The sequence below is a fragment of the Phyllobates terribilis genome, unplaced genomic scaffold, assembly GCF_046119375.1.
Source record: "Phyllobates terribilis strain yellow unplaced genomic scaffold, ASM4611937v1 Scaffold_11__3_contigs__length_659146591, whole genome shotgun sequence".
Classification (NCBI taxonomy): Eukaryota; Metazoa; Chordata; class Amphibia; order Anura; family Dendrobatidae; genus Phyllobates; species Phyllobates terribilis.
The window spans coordinates 512,495,365-512,512,933 of record NW_027362771.1 but is presented as its reverse complement, the minus strand read 5'-3'; positions in this window follow the sequence as shown (position 1 = coordinate 512,512,933).

Sequence of the window (17,569 nt, the reverse complement as noted above, 5' to 3'; positions counted from 1 at the left end):
GCACTTACTATAAGTTATCTGTTACCAAGATGCCTGAAAAAACATTAATCTCTCTGAACGTCTCCCCTGTATGTCCTCACTGAGCATGGCAGCAATTTCCACAAATGGAAAAAAAGATTGTAGATGAGGCCCCGCACTCTCTCTTTGTATAGGGTCACTCACCATTATACAGTATATCTCTTTGTATGAGATCCTGGCCCAATGTCTCTGCTTATTATCTCATTAACCCTCATCATGTGTGATTTACAGTGAAACAAACCCTGACCTGTCAAATTTTCTTTCTCCTGTAGGAGGAGACTGTGGCAAGCTTCTAAAGTCCAGGGGTGCCTTACCTGTCCCCCTGGCCCGTATGTACATTGCGGAAACTATTCTTGCTGTGGACTACCTGCACAGCTATGGTGTGGTGCACAGAGACCTGAAGCCTCAGAAGTAAGTGACCCTTGTAGTATAATAAAGGGGAAGAAGGTTTGAGTTTGTTATACAGTCTATGGGTTATTACTTGGGGCTGACACCATCTTTTCTTTCACAGCCTCCTGATAACATCAACAGGACATATTAAAGTCACCGATTTTGGGATTTCCAAACTCGGACTCATGAGACCAACATCGGACATCTACAAGGCTCCATTTGAGGACATCACCAGCGAGTTCCTTGATGATGAGGTCGGTTTTACTTACAGAATCTTGTACTTCACAAATCTCTCCTCTTTCTCCTTCTCAGATAATTTCTCATGTGGAAAACGTTTCCACTGATATTGTTTGTCACAATTATATTTATTGATCATCTCATTCTTCCGTTGGTTTCCAGTTTGTTGGCACCCCTGAATACGTAGCTCCAGAAGTCATCTTAATGAAAGGATATGGAAGGCCTGTTGACTGGTAGTCAATAGGGATCATCCTATATGAATTTCTCTTTGGATTTGCTCCATTTCATGGGGCTTCCAAAAGGGAGATTTACCACAGTATCCTCAGGGGTAAGTAAAATAATCTAAATGCTATGTGATGACACAGTTATTTGGTTTGCTTGATTCTTTGATTTCGTTACTAGTTTTGTTAAGGAAATAGATTTTTCTGAAAATAAATGAAGAGGTCTTATTTCCTGTAATATTTGTTTTTTACATAACAGATGACATAACTTGGACATATGATAAATACTCTCCTCCCCGCGATGCTCGGAGCATCATTACTGAGCTACTCAGAAGAAATCCGACACATAGACTTGGGACAGGTAATGTTATAATAGTATTATTAATGACTTATTACACCTCTGTGACCAGAAAAAACTGAGATTCTCTACTTTACCTACTTCCAGAACAAGTCCTTCATGTCGGTTCTGTTACATTTTCAGTTTAGATTAACATAAACTATACAGATATGGAGCAGTTTCTCTGACAATGACTGTATCACTTTCTTTTTTGTCTTCCTTTTTCAGACGGAGCAGATGAGATCAAATTTCATCAATTTCTGTGTTACTTAGACTTTGACAACCTTCTAAGTCAGAAGCCCCTGTTTGTTCCTAACCTAAAGTCAGATGAGGACACCCACTACTTTAACAGTAAGTAAAATGAGACGTCATCTGCAGAAAACTGTTGTGTGTCTTGTCTTTCATTTAATATGACAATTAGTGATAACTTGGTGACTGTCTGACCTTGGTCTTATACTAATGCTCTCTAATAACCATTGTACTTTGCAGCTCACTCTAGGACATACAAACATATTGATTCAGATGAGGGTGACACAAGTGGGGACAGTGACTGGACAGAAGTCCAGAATTTTGTATCATCTTCTGAAAGGTTTTCTAAAGTAAGTATGTGATGAATGAAATGTCTAAGGGCATGTGCACACTATGAGTATTTGATGAGTTTTTTCCCTTAGTATTTGTAATCCATACACAGGAGTGGAACAATCAGAATAAAAGTATCATAGAAACACGTCACCACTTATGTATTTATCTCCCACTACTGGTTTTGGCTTACAAATACTGATGTAAAATACTGACAAAATACTGAATGTGTGCACGTGGCCTACAACCTATAATTCGAAAAAAGTTTAAAAATATATCTATTTTATATTTCTCTATTTGTTTTAGCTGTATAGCACCAATACCGTAAAGATGACCCATGAAGAGCCTATGTCACCTTCAGAGTGTTCCCCAGAGAACAGCGAAAAACTTTCAGACATGTGAGTAGATTATTATTATCATTATTATGAGATTCCATTCTGATATATGTTCAGATCCAAATACAAGACACAAGTGACACATATTTAAATCCAGCATCCACCTCCCATGATTGCTGATCTCTGTGGGTCTGGCTTGTGATAACTCTGCAGTAACAGCTGATCAGTGTGACCCAGCATTCAATTCCAGTTCAGTACGGGCCAATATTACTAGTTAGACTCCATTCTTGCTGGTAGAATGGGGTCCTGAGTTCATGTTGTCCTAACTGGCCTTACAGACAGGTGTTCTCCCGTTTTCTATTGTTTTGACTAGTAATTTATTGTCTTTCTTCAACCAAACAGGCAGAGAGAATCTTCTAAAACTGATGGTGACGATCAGCGTTTCACTGCTGAAAACATGGAGTCATCCTCGTCCTCATTGTCAGGTATGTACAGATTTATAGACCATCCTATTATAGCCTATAATACAAAAGTGTAACGTTAATCTGCACATAAAGGCTCAGAAAATTACTTACATTATTCCTGTTGCCCCCCCTTAGTATTCAATTTTTGGTTCAGTTAAAATCCCCCATACGGTTCAAGAGTTATGGGCCTTTTTATTTAGTGGTAAATTTTATGATTGTTATCAAGAGGGCGTGGCTCACAGGATTCTCTGGGGGCGTGTCTTCAGCCCAATCTGCAATAATAAACTGTGAGCCACGCCCCCATGGTAAATACCATTAAAATTAGCACTAAATAATAAGGCCCATATCTCTGGAACCGTATGGAGGATTTTAACAAATCCAAAAACAGAATACTCAGGGTACCAGCGGGAATAACGTAAGAGTGAATCCTGGACACTTTTGACCTGGTGATGGTCCTCTTTAAAGTTACAATGAAGTTTTATGTAACTGATTATATGATACCACTGTGGATTGCTGCAAGTAATATCATGTTAATAAGGGGACATGGTTCCTTTGGGAGACACCACGTGGCGGCACACAGAAAACCTACAGGTGCATAGTAATAAGTTTGCAGAACTGTAAAGATACAAAGCTAATCTTTTAGGAGTTTATAATCAACATCTGTTTCTGACTTTTTGATTAGAATCTCCTGTTCAGAAGAGAAGACGTTTTTTTCTAAAACTGAGGAAACAACAAAAAACAGAGAAAGTAGAAGAGGCGGAAAGTAGGCGAGGTGAGTATGACAATAAGATCCATGTATGATGTCAGTGAGAAGAATTCATGTGGAGCAGATGTTATCTGTCAGTGGTGGGATTGTCACATGTATGATGACTGACAATGATCCCATATCTGCGTATGGAGAAGATTCCCCTACCGTCCTCCCACAGTGACACCACAGTAGTATCCTCTAATATGGAGTCCCATTACTTACACCAATTTTACATCTTTTCTCATAGGTTCTATCTTCCGCCGGATGATATCATCCTGCCGGCGTGGATTATCCAGGGCTGCTCGCGCTGTCAGAGAAAGCTGTATTTTTGCCTGCTGTCACCAGGGCACCATAGACATCTCTAACACAGAAAACCCCCACATCTAGCGCCCTGAAGAAAGTGCAGCAAGTCCACCATCAATGCTGTACCTTTATGGATGGACTTGTACATCTACCTGTGGCCTTCTGACCAGCAAGAAACATCTTCAAAAGCTGAAGGTCCCTTCAAGAACATTTCTTCATCCATTACTGCAATTCTTATTTAAAAATATAAATGCAAATTTAAAATTGATTAATCGCTTAAGGACCGAGCCACTTTGTATGTTAATGACTGAGCCTAATATTTTAAAGTGTCACTTGATGAGGTAATAACTCTGAAATGCTTCAATGTATCCCTGTGATTCTGAGAATGTTTTTTGGGGACATATTATACTTCATGTTAGTGGTAAATTTTAGTCGATATTATTTGCGTTTCATTATGAAAGTAACAAAAATTTAGCAAAACATTTTCGAATTTCACAATGTTCAAATTTTGAATTTTTATGCCTTTAAACCAGATAGTTACACCACACAAAACGGTTAATAAATAATATTTGCCACTTGTACTTTACATCAGCACAATTTTTGAAACATAGTTCTTTTTGTTAGGAAGTTAGAAGGGTTAAAAGTTTATCAGCAATATCTCATTTTTCCAACCAAATTTACAAAACCATTTTTTGAGTGACTTTGAGGGGCCTATATTACAGGCAATACCCAAAAGTGACACCATTATAAAAACTTATCCCCGGACTTCCGGATCCGGCCCTGGCTAAGGAGGATTGAAGACTGAGAGCTCTGCAAAGCCCCGGTGATTACCACCCCCTCAGGCACATAAAAACATACAGAGACGCAGGGCAGAGGGTCCTGAAGATAGTGTGAAAGTACCTGGCTGCACATGGACCGGTACATCCTCAGAAGTGGCTGTAAAATCCCGGTAGCAGGCAAGAAGTGTGGAGAGCAAAGCGGAGATAAGATGGCCGACGCTGATAAAGGCAAGCATGCTGAACGCTCACAGCAAATGGAGAGGGGGAGCGAGGCAGTTTCAGGGGAGGAGATGCAAGCTGATGCTGGTGTCAGAGAGGTAGATCATTGCCAAATGAACAGAAAAGCAGATCAGTGTGAGAAGCTTTCACTGGTGGCTGGTGCAATAAACTCTGACAGCATGAACTATAAGGATTTGGCACAAGAACTAGCAAAACACCTTGTCCCAGAGATCACTGCCTCTCTAGCCAGCACAATACAGCAGTCACTGGCAGCCCTTAAAGAAGACATTACACAGCATGGGCAGAGACTAGATGAAGCTGAGGACAGAACAAGGAAAGTGGAGGATAAAACTGAGCACATAGAAAAGGATGTTAACCTACTGCAGAAACAAGTGTACATTATGGCTGACCGCATTGAGGACCTAGAGAACCGGTCACGCAGAAACAACGTACGCGTAGTGGGCCTGCCTGAAGCGATAAAGCCTGGACAACTTCAGAGGCTATTTGAGGAGGATCTGCCATCAGCTCTGGGATTAGCGTCAAAAATAAGAGTGGAAAGAGCGCACAGAATAGGGCCGCCTAGGCCAAGTACTGCCGCAGAACCAGAAACGAATCAGAGACCCAGACAAGCCATCGCCAAATACCTAGACTTTAATGATAAAGTGGCTATTTTGCGTGCCTTCAGAAGGCGTAAAGAATCGCTAAACTTCCAAGGCCACAAAATTATTATCTTCAATGATTACTCCGCAGAGGTCACTAAAAGGAGGAGGATGTTCAGCAACTGCTGCTCAAAGCTATTCCATGGCCGAATCCAATTTCAGCTTGTGTACCCAGCCACCCTGAAAGTACGGCAGGCGGACGGACTGGTAAAGAGCTTTCAGAACCCGGCGGAGGCAGAGGAGTATGTTTCCAGGATGGTTGAAAAAGATGGACCAAAAGAAAAGGAGAAGAGGGCTTCGCTATGACGGGAGAGAAGAACGGAACAGGACGCAGAGGCAGATGAAGAATCTGTGGGACGGAAGTCAGCAGCGCAAACCCAAAGACAAAGATAGCCCCAAAATCTTAGGGGATCCCCGGCTGCGGACTCTTGTTAAGATAAGTGGACCATATGGGAGGGTATAACATTTTAAGAGAGAGAGATCTCAAAAAATCTGGCAACCCATGGACTCTCTTGATTTTACTCACTTGAGGGGGTGATCATTTAAAGAACAGAAACATGATTTAGTAATAACAAAATGCCGGGGAGGAGCATATGGGGAGAAGCTGCCAAAAAAAAGGAGGTCACAAAGATGAAGACATCATTGTTTGTTTATATGTTGGTATATGTTAATGTTAAGGGAAGGTTTATTAAAGGGAAAGACATACAGAGTGCTGCTCAAGTACAGGAAGGAACAAAAGTATTAAGGAGTGTCAGTTCAATCTATAATCCAGAAGTGATAAAACACATAGTATGCGGATAGTCTCGTGGAACGTAAAGGGGCTCAGAGCCCCAACCAAGAGAATGATGGTTCTAAGACACTTAAAAAAGTTAAAAACAGACATAGCACTGTTGCAGGAAACCCATCTGAGGAAGGAAGACTTGTTTAGAATGAAAAAACTGTGGGTGGGGGAGGCTTATGGATCGGAAGGAGAAGGGAGGAAGGCGGGGGTGTTAATATTGCTGCACAAAAACCTTACATACAAAGTGACACAGGTAGAACACGATGCAGAGGGAAGGTATATAATGCTACAGCTTGAAGGGAATGAGGGGGAGCTGAGTATAATTAATGTTCATGCACCAAACGCAAACCAGAAACCATTCTTCGAACATCTGCGCACTAGTTTACTGCAAAATACGACCAAGAAAACAGTAATTGGAGGTGACTTTAACAATACTCACCATGAGGAGGAGGACAGACAAAGTTTAGGGGGTGCAAAACTTAGACCGAATGGGAAATCAACTCTGCTAGCTGACTTGATAGCCGACACAAATTTAGCAGACGTATGGCGCATGGAATTCCCCATTGAGCGAGAATTCACACACTTTTCCCACCCGCATCAGACTTGGTCAAGGATTGACTATCTTCTTGTCAGTAGAGAATTGCTAGATAGGTGCAAGGAGACTAAAATAGAGGAACTGGTTATTTCGGACCATGCGCCAACCTCGATAAACCTCCTGGAAAAATACCCAAAAGGGACAGACTATATATGGAAATTCCCTGCCTTTCTTCTTAGAGAGCAACATTTTATCATTACACTACAGCAATGGTGGGAGGAATACACTTTCCTCTATTCATCAGACGAATTAAAGACACAAACATGGAGGGAAAGCTGTTTTGAGAGGGAGACTGATGGCATATGTCCATACACTGAAGAAAAAAACGAACACAAAATACGAAGAGGTTAGCGGTGATCTGAGGAGAAAGTACGTACTCTTCCAACAATTAAAAACGGAAAGGGCAAGGGAAGATTGGAAGGAGGCCAAAAAAAACTTTGATGAATGGGCGGAGAAGAAAGAAGGATTTAGGAAGTCACAAATGGAAATTGAACTAAGGAGGTTTGGGGATAAAGCGGGACGGCTACTGGCAAACTTAGCAAAAGGAAAACAGGGGAGGAAAGGCATACTGAAACTTAAGAACGAGAAGGGGATAGCTGTAGATAATCCCAAAGAGATAAGCCGTGTCTTAAGGGAATTCTATGCAGCTTTATACTCAGAAGATGGCTGCGAGGAGGATATGGGAATGACCTTCCTCATCAAAATTAAAATGCCTGCCATAACTGAGTCACAACTGAACATGTTAAATGCACCGGTAACAGAGGAAGAAGTGAAAAGCACTATTGGAGGTCTACCGGGCAGTAAAGCCCCTGGGCCTGATGGGTTCACAGGCGATTTTTTTAAGGTCATGTCCCATCAAGTAGCTCCTATTTTGACTAAATGGTATAACGAGTTGTTACAGGGTGGTGAATTGTTGGGGGGAACCAACATGGCCTATATAAGTTTGATACCAAAAGAAGGGAAGGATGGGGAGGATCCAGCGGCCTACAGACCTATATCCCTGATAAATCAGGATATTAAAATTATATCTAAACTGATGGCGAACAGGCTAGCAGAAATGCTCCCGACACTAGTGTCACCAGCACAAGTGGGCTTTGTAAAGGGCAGGAGCGCAGTCACAAACATCAGGCGTACATTACTAGCATTAGACACAGTAAGGAATGGAGACAATAAGAGTAAAGACCCGGCCTTAGTTACATTAGATGCAGAGAAGGCATTTGACAAGGTGAAATTGTCCTGGTTAAAACAAGTCCTAGACAAAATGGGGGTGATGGGCAAATTTAGAAACCTTATAAAAGCCCTATACAATAATCCCATGGCGAAAATTCAAACCCCTGGGCACGTTTCCGCTAGCTTCCTGTTGGAAAAAGGAACACGCCAGGGCTGCCCTTTGTCGCCACTTATATTTAATTTAGCGCTTGAACCTTTGTCATGCTATCTGCAGCAGTATGAAGTATTTGAAGGGCTGAAAATAGGAGACGAGAAGATTAAGGCCTCGTACTTTGCAGACGACATAATACTTTATATGGCAGAGATAGAAAGAGATTTACCAGGAGTGTTGAAACTTCTGGAGGCTTTTGGGAAATGCTCAGGGTTTACGCTAAACAAAAATAAGTGTGAAATACTGGAATTAAAAGAAAAAGGAAGAGGGCACACAGTGAGAAAAGAGCTGCATGATATACCGATAGCAGGAGCATACATAACCTATTTGGGCATCAAACTGGGTAGGAGACCAGAGTCAGTCTATAACTTAAACTTTCCCCCAATTATATCTAAAATACAGCAAGAACTAGAAAGATGGCAAAACTTGCCCCTGGGCCTATTAGGCAGGATACACCTAATAAAAATGATGAGCACTGCAAAACTCATGTACCCGCTGCAAACTATACCAACTCTTTTAAAACATGTAGATGTTAAAAGGATAAATTCTTCTATTAGGAAATTCATATGGAAGGGTCAGAGACCTCGGATAAAACTGAAAACATTGATGGCAACAAGGAATGAGGGAGGTGCCAATCTACCAGACATAAGAGGGTACAATCTGGCATGCATATCTAGACACATAATAGACTGGTTGAAAGATACTAGTAAATATTCTGACATGAACCTGGAAAAACATTATGCAGGGCCCTGGAACTTAGTCGCCCTGCTATATACACCTTTAAATTTACTACCTAGCAAAATTAAGAATTCAATAATATACCGGGACACGATAGCAACATGGAAGGAAATTAGAAAGCGACTAAAATTACCATGGAGAATATCTAGGGACTTGCCTCTGTGGGATAATCCAGCACTAAGACAAATAGGGGAAAACAAGCTTTTCCAAGAGTGGAAAATAAAGGGGATACATAAGGTTGCTAACCTACTACATGAGAAGGAAAACAGGTGGCTATCTGAAGAGGAGACCATCTCAAAATTTAATCTTAAAAAGCATCAATACCTACAATTTGAACAGATAAGAAAGACAGTGATGGTTCACTTGATAAATGTCAGGGAAGAAACAAAAAGGAATGCAATGGATACCCTGCTGCTAAACCGGGCAAGTTCGCATCACAGTGTTTCTGCAATATATAAAGGTATTAAAGAAATCCTTGTGAGGGCGGATGTGAAACAAATATTTGGATCTTGGGAAAGTCAAATAGAAGGGGTAGAAATTGGGGAAAAAATTCTATTAGGTTGGCAGGCGGTGCGTAAAAACATATTGAGTGAGACCTGGAGAGACACGCAATTCAGAATTATGCATAGAGCAATTATAGCCTTTAATATACCAGTTTCCAAAAATATGATAGACCGCCTGACACACTGCCCAAAGTGCAAGCTCAAAAGTTCTAACCTACTGCACGGTCTGTGGAGCTGCCCCAAAGTGCAAAAATTTTGGATGGATACAAAAAATATACTAGAGAACTTAGGCGTCCACAATATAGATCTCCATCCGCTACCGTTTCTTTTTCATTTTTGGGGTACTGAAGAAAATGCACAACAGAAGGGTGGGAATGTTTTGGCCCCAATGTTCCATACAGTGTGTTTAATAGCTAAAAGAAGTTTATTAAAACATTGGTTGTCTGACTCTATTCCAAGTCCGAACGAAATCATAGCCCAATTGAAAGCCCTGTTTCGCTCGGAAAAGCTGGAAGCCGAGCGGGATAGGGAAAAAAATGTAAAAGCACTCATGACAAAGTGGAGGGGTTTTCTATTGAAGTATTACACAAATGAGGAAATTCAAGGAGCTGTGAAGCCATTTCTGTGTACTAGCTGGTATATAGTAGAAGACATGAGTGGAACATTGGGTAGGTTAAAAATTGCTGATCCAAATGTGGAAGGGAAGGAAGCTATAGAACGTGTCGCATAGGTGAGAGGAGTTATAAGACACTGAAATAAATAAAGACAGAACTAACAAGGTCGCTGTACATAGGTATTCCTGTATGTCTGGGATGAGGGAGGGCAGTTGGGGATTATTCTGTTAAACTGTTTTCTGTTTTGTTTTTGTTTTTTTGTTTTTTTTTCTTTTCTCACTGAACATGATATTCAAAAATCCGGAATAATACTATTGATCTACGATGTTACCTTCGCGAGAGATGTACCTTAACCCCTTAAGCCCCGCGGGTGGTTTGCACGTTAATGACCGGGCCAATTTTTACAATTCTGACCACTGTCACTTTATGAGGTAATTACTCTGGAACGCTTCAACGGATCCCCCTGATTCTGAGATTGTTTTTTCGTGACATATTGTACTTCATGATTGTGGAAAAATTTCTTCGATATCACTTGCGTTTATTTGTGAAAAAAACGGAAATTTGGCGAAAATTTTGAAAATTTTGCAATTTTCAGAATTTGAATTTTTAAGCCCTGAAATCAGAGCGATATATCACACAAAAGAGTTAATAAATAACATTTCCCACATGTCTACTTTACATCAGCACAATTTTGGAACCAAAATTTTTTTTTGTTAGGGAGCTATAAGGGTTAAAAGTTGACCAGCGATTTCTCATTTTTCCAACAAAATTTACAAAACCATTTTTTTAGGGACCACATCACATTTGAAGTCACTTTGAGAGGTCTGTATGACAGAAAATACCCAAAAGTGACACCATTCTAAAAACTGCACCCCTCAAGGTGCTCAAAACCACATTCAAGAACTTTATTAACCCTTCAGGTGCTTCACAGGAATTTTTTGAATGTGGAAGAAAAAAATGAACATTTAACTTTTTTCACAAAAATGTTACTTTAGACCCAATTTTTTTTATTTTCACAGGGGTAACAAGAAAAAATGGACCCCAAAATTTGTTGTGCAATTTCCCCTGGGCACGTAGATACCCAATATTTGGGGATAAAACACTGTTTAGGCGCACGGCAGGGCTCGGAAGGGAAGGAGCGCCATTTGACTTTTTGATTGTAAAATTTGCTTGAATAATTAGCGGACGCCATGTTGTGTTTGGAGAGCCCATGTGTGCCCAAACTTTAGAGCTCCCCCACAAGTGACCCCATTTTGGAAACTAGACCCACCAAGGCACCTTTCTAGATGCATAGTGAGCACTTGGAACCCCCAGGTGCTTCACAAATTGATTCGTAACAATGAAAAAGTGAAAAAAAAAAACACTTTTTCATTTTTATGAATCAATTTGTGAAGCACCTGAGGGTTCCAAGTGCTCACAATGCATCTAGATAGGTGCCTTGGGGGGTCTAGTTTCCAAAATGGGGTCACTTGTGGGGGAGCTCCAATGTTTGGGCACACAGCGGCTCTCCAAACGCAACATGGTGTCACTAACAATTTGAGCCGATTTTCCGTTAAATTTGTTAGAGGACACCATGTTGCATTTAGAGAGTCCCTGTGTGCCCAAACATTGGAGCTCCCCCACAAGTGACCCCATTTTGGAAACTAGACCCCCCAAGGCACCTATCTAGATGCATAGTGAGCACTTGGAACCCCTAGGTGCTTCACAAATTGATTCGTAACAATGAAAAAGTGAAAAAAAAAACACTTTTTCATTTTTTTGAATCAATTTGTGAAGCACCTGAGGGTTCCAAGTGCTCACTATGCATCTACATAGGTGCCTTGGGTGGTCTAGTTTCCAAAATGGGGTCACTTGTGGGGGAGCTCCAATATTTGGGCACACAGCGGCTCTCCAAACGCAACATGGTGTCACTAACAATTTGAGCCAATTTTCCGTTAAATTTGTTAGAGGACACCATGTTGCATTTAGAGAGTCCCTGTGTGCCCAAACATTGGAGCTCCCCCACAAGTGACCCCATTTTGGAAACTAGACCCCCCAAGGCACCTATCTAGATGCATAGTGAGCACTTGGAACCCCCAGGTGCTTCACAAATTGATTCGTAACAATGAAAAAGTGAAAAAAAAAACACTTTTTCATTTTTATGAATCAATTTGTGAAGCACCTGAGGGTTCCAAGTGCTCATTATGCATCTAGATAGGTGCCTTGGGTGGTCTAGTTTCCAAAATGGGGTCACTTGTGGGGGAGCTCCAATATTTGGGCACACAGCAGCTCTCTAAATGCAACATGGTGTCCGCTAACAAATTTAACGCAAAATTGGCTCAAATTGTTAGCGACACCATGTTGCGTTTGGAGAGCCGCTGTGTGCCCAAACATTGGAGCTCCCCCACAAGTGACCCCATTTTGGAAACTAGACCCCCCAAGGCACCTATCTAGATGCATCGTGAGCACTTGGATCCCCCAGGTGCTTCACAAATTGATTCGTAACAATGAAAAAGTGAAAAAAAAAACACTTTTTCATTTTTATGAATCAATTTGTGAAGCACCTGGGGGTTCCAACTGCTCACTATGCATCTAGATAGGTGCCTTGGGGGGTCTAGTTTCCAAAATGGGGTCACTTGTGGGGGAGCTCCAATGTTTGGGCACACAGGGACTCTCTAAATGCAACATGGTATCCGCTAACAAATTGAATGGAAAATCGGCTCAAATTGTTAGCGGACACCACATTGCGTTTGGAGAGCCCCTCTGTGCCCAAACTTTGGAACTCCCCCACAAGTGACCCCATTTTGGAAACTAGACCCCCCAAGGCACCTTTCTAGATGCATAGTGAGCACTTGGAACCCCCAGGTGCTTCACAAATTGATTCGTAACAATGAAAAAGTGAAAAAAAAAAACACTTTTTCATTTTTATGAATCAATTTGTGAAGCACCTGGGGTTCCAAGTGCTCACTATGCATCTAGATAGGTGCCTTGGGGGGTCTAGTTTCCAAAATGGGGTCACTTGTGGGGGAGCTCCAATGTTTGGGCACACAGCGGCTCTCCAAATGCAACATGATATCCGCTAACAATTTGAGCCAACAATTTGTTAGCGGATATCATGTTGCATTTGGAGAGTCCCTGTGTGCCCAAACATTGGAGCTCCCCCACAAGTGACCCCATTTTGGAAACTAGACCCCCCAAGGCACCTATCTAGATTCATAGTGAGCACTTGGAACCCCAGGTGCTTCACAAATTGATTCATAAAAATGAAAAAGTGTTTTTTTTTTCACTTTTTCATTTTTACGAATCAATTTGTGAAGCACCTGGGGGTTCCAAGTGCTCACTATGCATCTAGATAGGTGCCTTGGGGGGTCTAGTTTCCAAAATGGGGTCACTTGTGGGGGAGCTCCAATGTTTGGGCACACAGCGGCTCTCCAAATGCAACATGATATCCGCTAACAATTTGAGCCAACAATTTGTTAGCGGATATCATGTTGCATTTGGAGAGTCCCTGTGTGCCCAAACATTGGAGCTCCCCCACAAGTGACCCCATTTTGGAAACTAGACCCCCCAAGGCACCTATCTAGATTCATAGTGAGCACTTGGAACCCCAGGTGCTTCACAAATTGATTCATAAAAATGAAAAAGTGTTTTTTTTTTCACTTTTTCATTTTTACTAATCAATTTGTGAAGCACCTGGGGGTTCCAAGTGCTCACTATGCATCTAGATAGGTGCCTTGGGGGGTCTAGTTTCCAAAATGGGGTCACTTGTGGGGGAGCTCCAATGTTTGGGCACACAGGGACTCTCCAAATGCAACATGATATCCGCTAACAATTTGAGCCAACAATTTGTTAGCGGATATCATGTTGCATTTGGAGAGTCCCTGTGTGCCCAAACATTGGAGCTCCCCCACAAGTGACCCTATTTTGGAAACTAGACCCCCCAAGGCACCTATCTAGATTCATAGTGAGCACTTGGAACCCCAAGTGCTTCACAAATTGATTCATAAAAATGAAAAAGTATTTTTTTTTTCACTTTTTCATTTTTACGAATCAATTTGTGAAGCACCTGGGGGTTCCAAGTGCTCACTATGCATCTAGAAAGGTGCCTTGGGGGGTCTAGTTTCCAAAATGGGGTCACTTGTGGGGGAGCTCCAAAGTTTGGGCACAGAGGGGCTCTCCAAACGCAATGTGGTGTCCGCTAACAATTTGAGCCGATTTTCCATTCAATTTGTTAGCGGATACCATGTTGCATTTAGAGAGTCCCTGTGTGCCCAAACATTGGAGCTCCCCCACAAGTGACCCCATTTTGGAAACTAGACCCCCCAAGGCACCTATCTAGATTCATAGTGAGCACTTGGAACCCCAGGTGCTTCACAAATTGATTCATAAAAATGAAAAAGTGTTTTTTTTTTCACTTTTTCATTTTTACGAATCAATTTGTTAAGCACCTGGGGGTTCCAAGTGCTCACTATGCATCTAGATAGGTGCCTTGGGGGGTCTAGTTTCCAAAATGGGGTCACTTGTGGGGGAGCTCCAATGTTTGGGCACACAGGGGCTCTCCAAACGCAACATGGCGTCCGCTAACAATTTGAGCCGATTTTCCATTCAATTTGTTAGCGGACACCATGTCGCGTTTGGAGAGCCCGTGATGTGCCTAAACAGTGGAGCTCCCCCACAAGTGTCCCCATTTTGGAAACTATACCCCTCAAGGATTTTATTAAGGTGTATAGTGAACATTTTGAACCCAGAGGTACGGCACATTATTTGTTTACATTAGGTCATCATATTGAATAAGTTGTCATTATTCTTGAGCGCAAGTGCTCGCTACTTGAGTTTGCATCGGGTACTCAGGTATGCACCATGTACAGCGTGTGCTCGAGTGACATGCTCGAGTCCCTGCTCCGCATGTTTCACGGTTATTAGACACCCAAAAAAAAACATGCGGGGATCGCTCGTTCATGGCAGGCAATCCCCGTAAAGTTTTTTGGCCGCGAAGCATATGGGGCAGAGACTCGAGCATGTCACTCAAATACCCACGATACTCAATGCATACCAGAGCACCCGATGCAAACTCAAGTAGCGAGCACTTGCTCTCAACACTAGTCGCCATATCGTCATCTTTTTTTCTTACTTTTGAAAAAAATCCCAACCCCAGCCCTAATCCTAGCACAACCCTAGCCCCAGCACAACCCTAGCCCCAGCACAACCCTAGCCCCAACCCCAGCCCTAACCCTAGCCCAATCCTAACCCAAGAGTTTATTTTTGACGCCGTTCCTTGTGCGGTATAAGTGATTAGACGACTTTATTCTTCGGGTCGGTGTGATTACAGCAATGCCAGAATCATATGGGGTTTTTATGACTGACAGCTGTCACACACTAAAAGACGCATTTTTTGTAAAATCTAATTTTTGCATCGCCATATTTTGAGAGCTATAATTTTTCAAGATTTTGGCAGACAGTCATGTGACGGCTCGTTTTTTGCGGGATGACTTGACGTTGTTATTGGTGCCATTTTCAGGCACGTGACATTTTTTGATCGCTTTCTATTCCGATTTTTGGGAGGCAGAATAAACAAAAACCAACAATTCAGGAATTGTTTTTTTTTTTTATTCTGTTCCGCGTGTGGTAAAATTGATGAGGTAGCTTTATTCTTCGGGTCAGTACGTTTACAGCGGTACCACATTTGTATCATTTTTCTATGTTTTGGCGCTTATACACAATAAAAGCTATTTTATAGAAAAAAATATTTTTTAGTATCGCTTTATTCTGAGAGCTATAACTTTTTTATTTTTCGGCTGATGGAGCAGTTTGGTGGCTTGTTTTTTGCGGGACGAGATGATGTTTTCAGCGGTATCATTTTTATTTATATGTGTCATTTTGATCGCGTGTTATTCCACTTTTTGTTTGGCGGTATGGTGATAAAGCATTGTTTTTTGCTTCGTTTTTTTTTTTTTTTTTTTACCGTGTTCACTGAAGGGGTTAACTAGTGGGACAGTTTTATAGGTCAGGTTGTTCCGGACGCGGCGATACCAAATATGTGTACTTTTATTGTTTTTTTTTAATTTTTTTTATAATAATATTTATTGATGGGTACATTATATTTTTATTTTTGGTGTATTATTATTTTTTTTTTTTTATAATATTTTTGCACATTTTTTTTTTTTTTTTTCCACTTTCACACAGTTTATACACTTTATTACTTTGTCTCACTCTGGGACTTTCACTTTTTTTTTTCTGATCGCCTGCATGGCACAGGAATGGAGCACCATCCCTATGCCATGAAGGCTGTCAGAAGTGCACAGTGTGAAGATTGCTTGGAGATGCACTGCGCATGTCCAAGCAATCTTCCTGCTCTCTGGTGACCCGGATGTTCTCATGACGACATCGGGTCGTCATGGCAACACCCGGGAAGCCTTTGCAGACTGCGCTGGAAGCCGGAAGAGGAGGTGAGTATCGCCGATCACCTCCCCTTGCCCCCGCAATGCCGCGATCGACTTCGATCGACTTCGATCGCAGCATCGCGGGGGTTAATGTGCTGGGAGCGGTGCAGGACCGCTCCCTGCACATAGTACCGGGTGTCAGCTGTGACAATCAGCTGACACCCGGCGGCGATCGCGCCCGCACAGCCTCTGTGCGCGCGCGATCGCCATGACGTACTAATACGGGTCTGGGTATTAAGTCCCAGGGCACAGACGCGTATTAGTACGTCAGATGTCAGTAAGGGGTTAATGTATCCAGAGTCCAATACTTGGAATACAGTTGTATAAAGTGAAAATTTCAATAAAAAGTATTGTTAAAAAAAAAAACTTATCCCCTCAAACTGCTCAAAAACACATTGAACCCCCAGGTGTTTCACAGAATTTTATAAGGTTGAGTCGAGAAATTAAAAAAATCATATTTTTCCCACAAAAATGTTGTTTTAGGCCCAAATTTTGTATTTTCATTAGGGTAAAAGGAGAAAATACACCATACAATTTGTTGTGCATTCTCTCCTGAGTACGCCGATACCCTATATGTGGAGGAAAACTACTGTTTGAGCACATGGTAAGGCTTGGAAAGGAAGGAGCACCATTTGATTTCTGGAACGCAACATTGTCTGGAATTGGTAGCCGACACCATGTTGCGTTTGGAGAGCCCCTGATGTGCCTAAACAGCAGAACCCCCCCACAAGTGATCTCATTTTGGAAACTACACCCCTCAAAGATTTTATTCAGGAGTATAATAAGGATTCTGAACCCACAGGTAATACACACAATTTGATAATATTAGGTCGTCATATAAAAATATTTCTATTTTTTCACAAAAATGTTTTAACCACAATATTTTCACTTTTGCAAGAGGTAAAATTAAAAAATGAAGCACTCAGTTTGTTACCCACTTTCTTCTGAGCGTGGCAATGCCCCACATATGGTCAGAAACCTATGTTTGGACAAACAGTGCTCCTTCTGTTTCGAGCCCTGCCATCTGAATTTTGGAATAAAAATTTGGCTGAAATAGAGTTCTTGACATGTCAAAACAGCAGAAACTCCACAACTGGCCTCATTTTCTAAACTGCACCACATAAAGAATTAATTTATTTCTGTAATGAGTCTTCAGAGCCCACATTTTATTACAGGATTTAGTTCAAAATGAGTGTGAAAAAATAAAATTTCATTTTTTATCATAAAAGTGTCATTTTTAGGACAAATT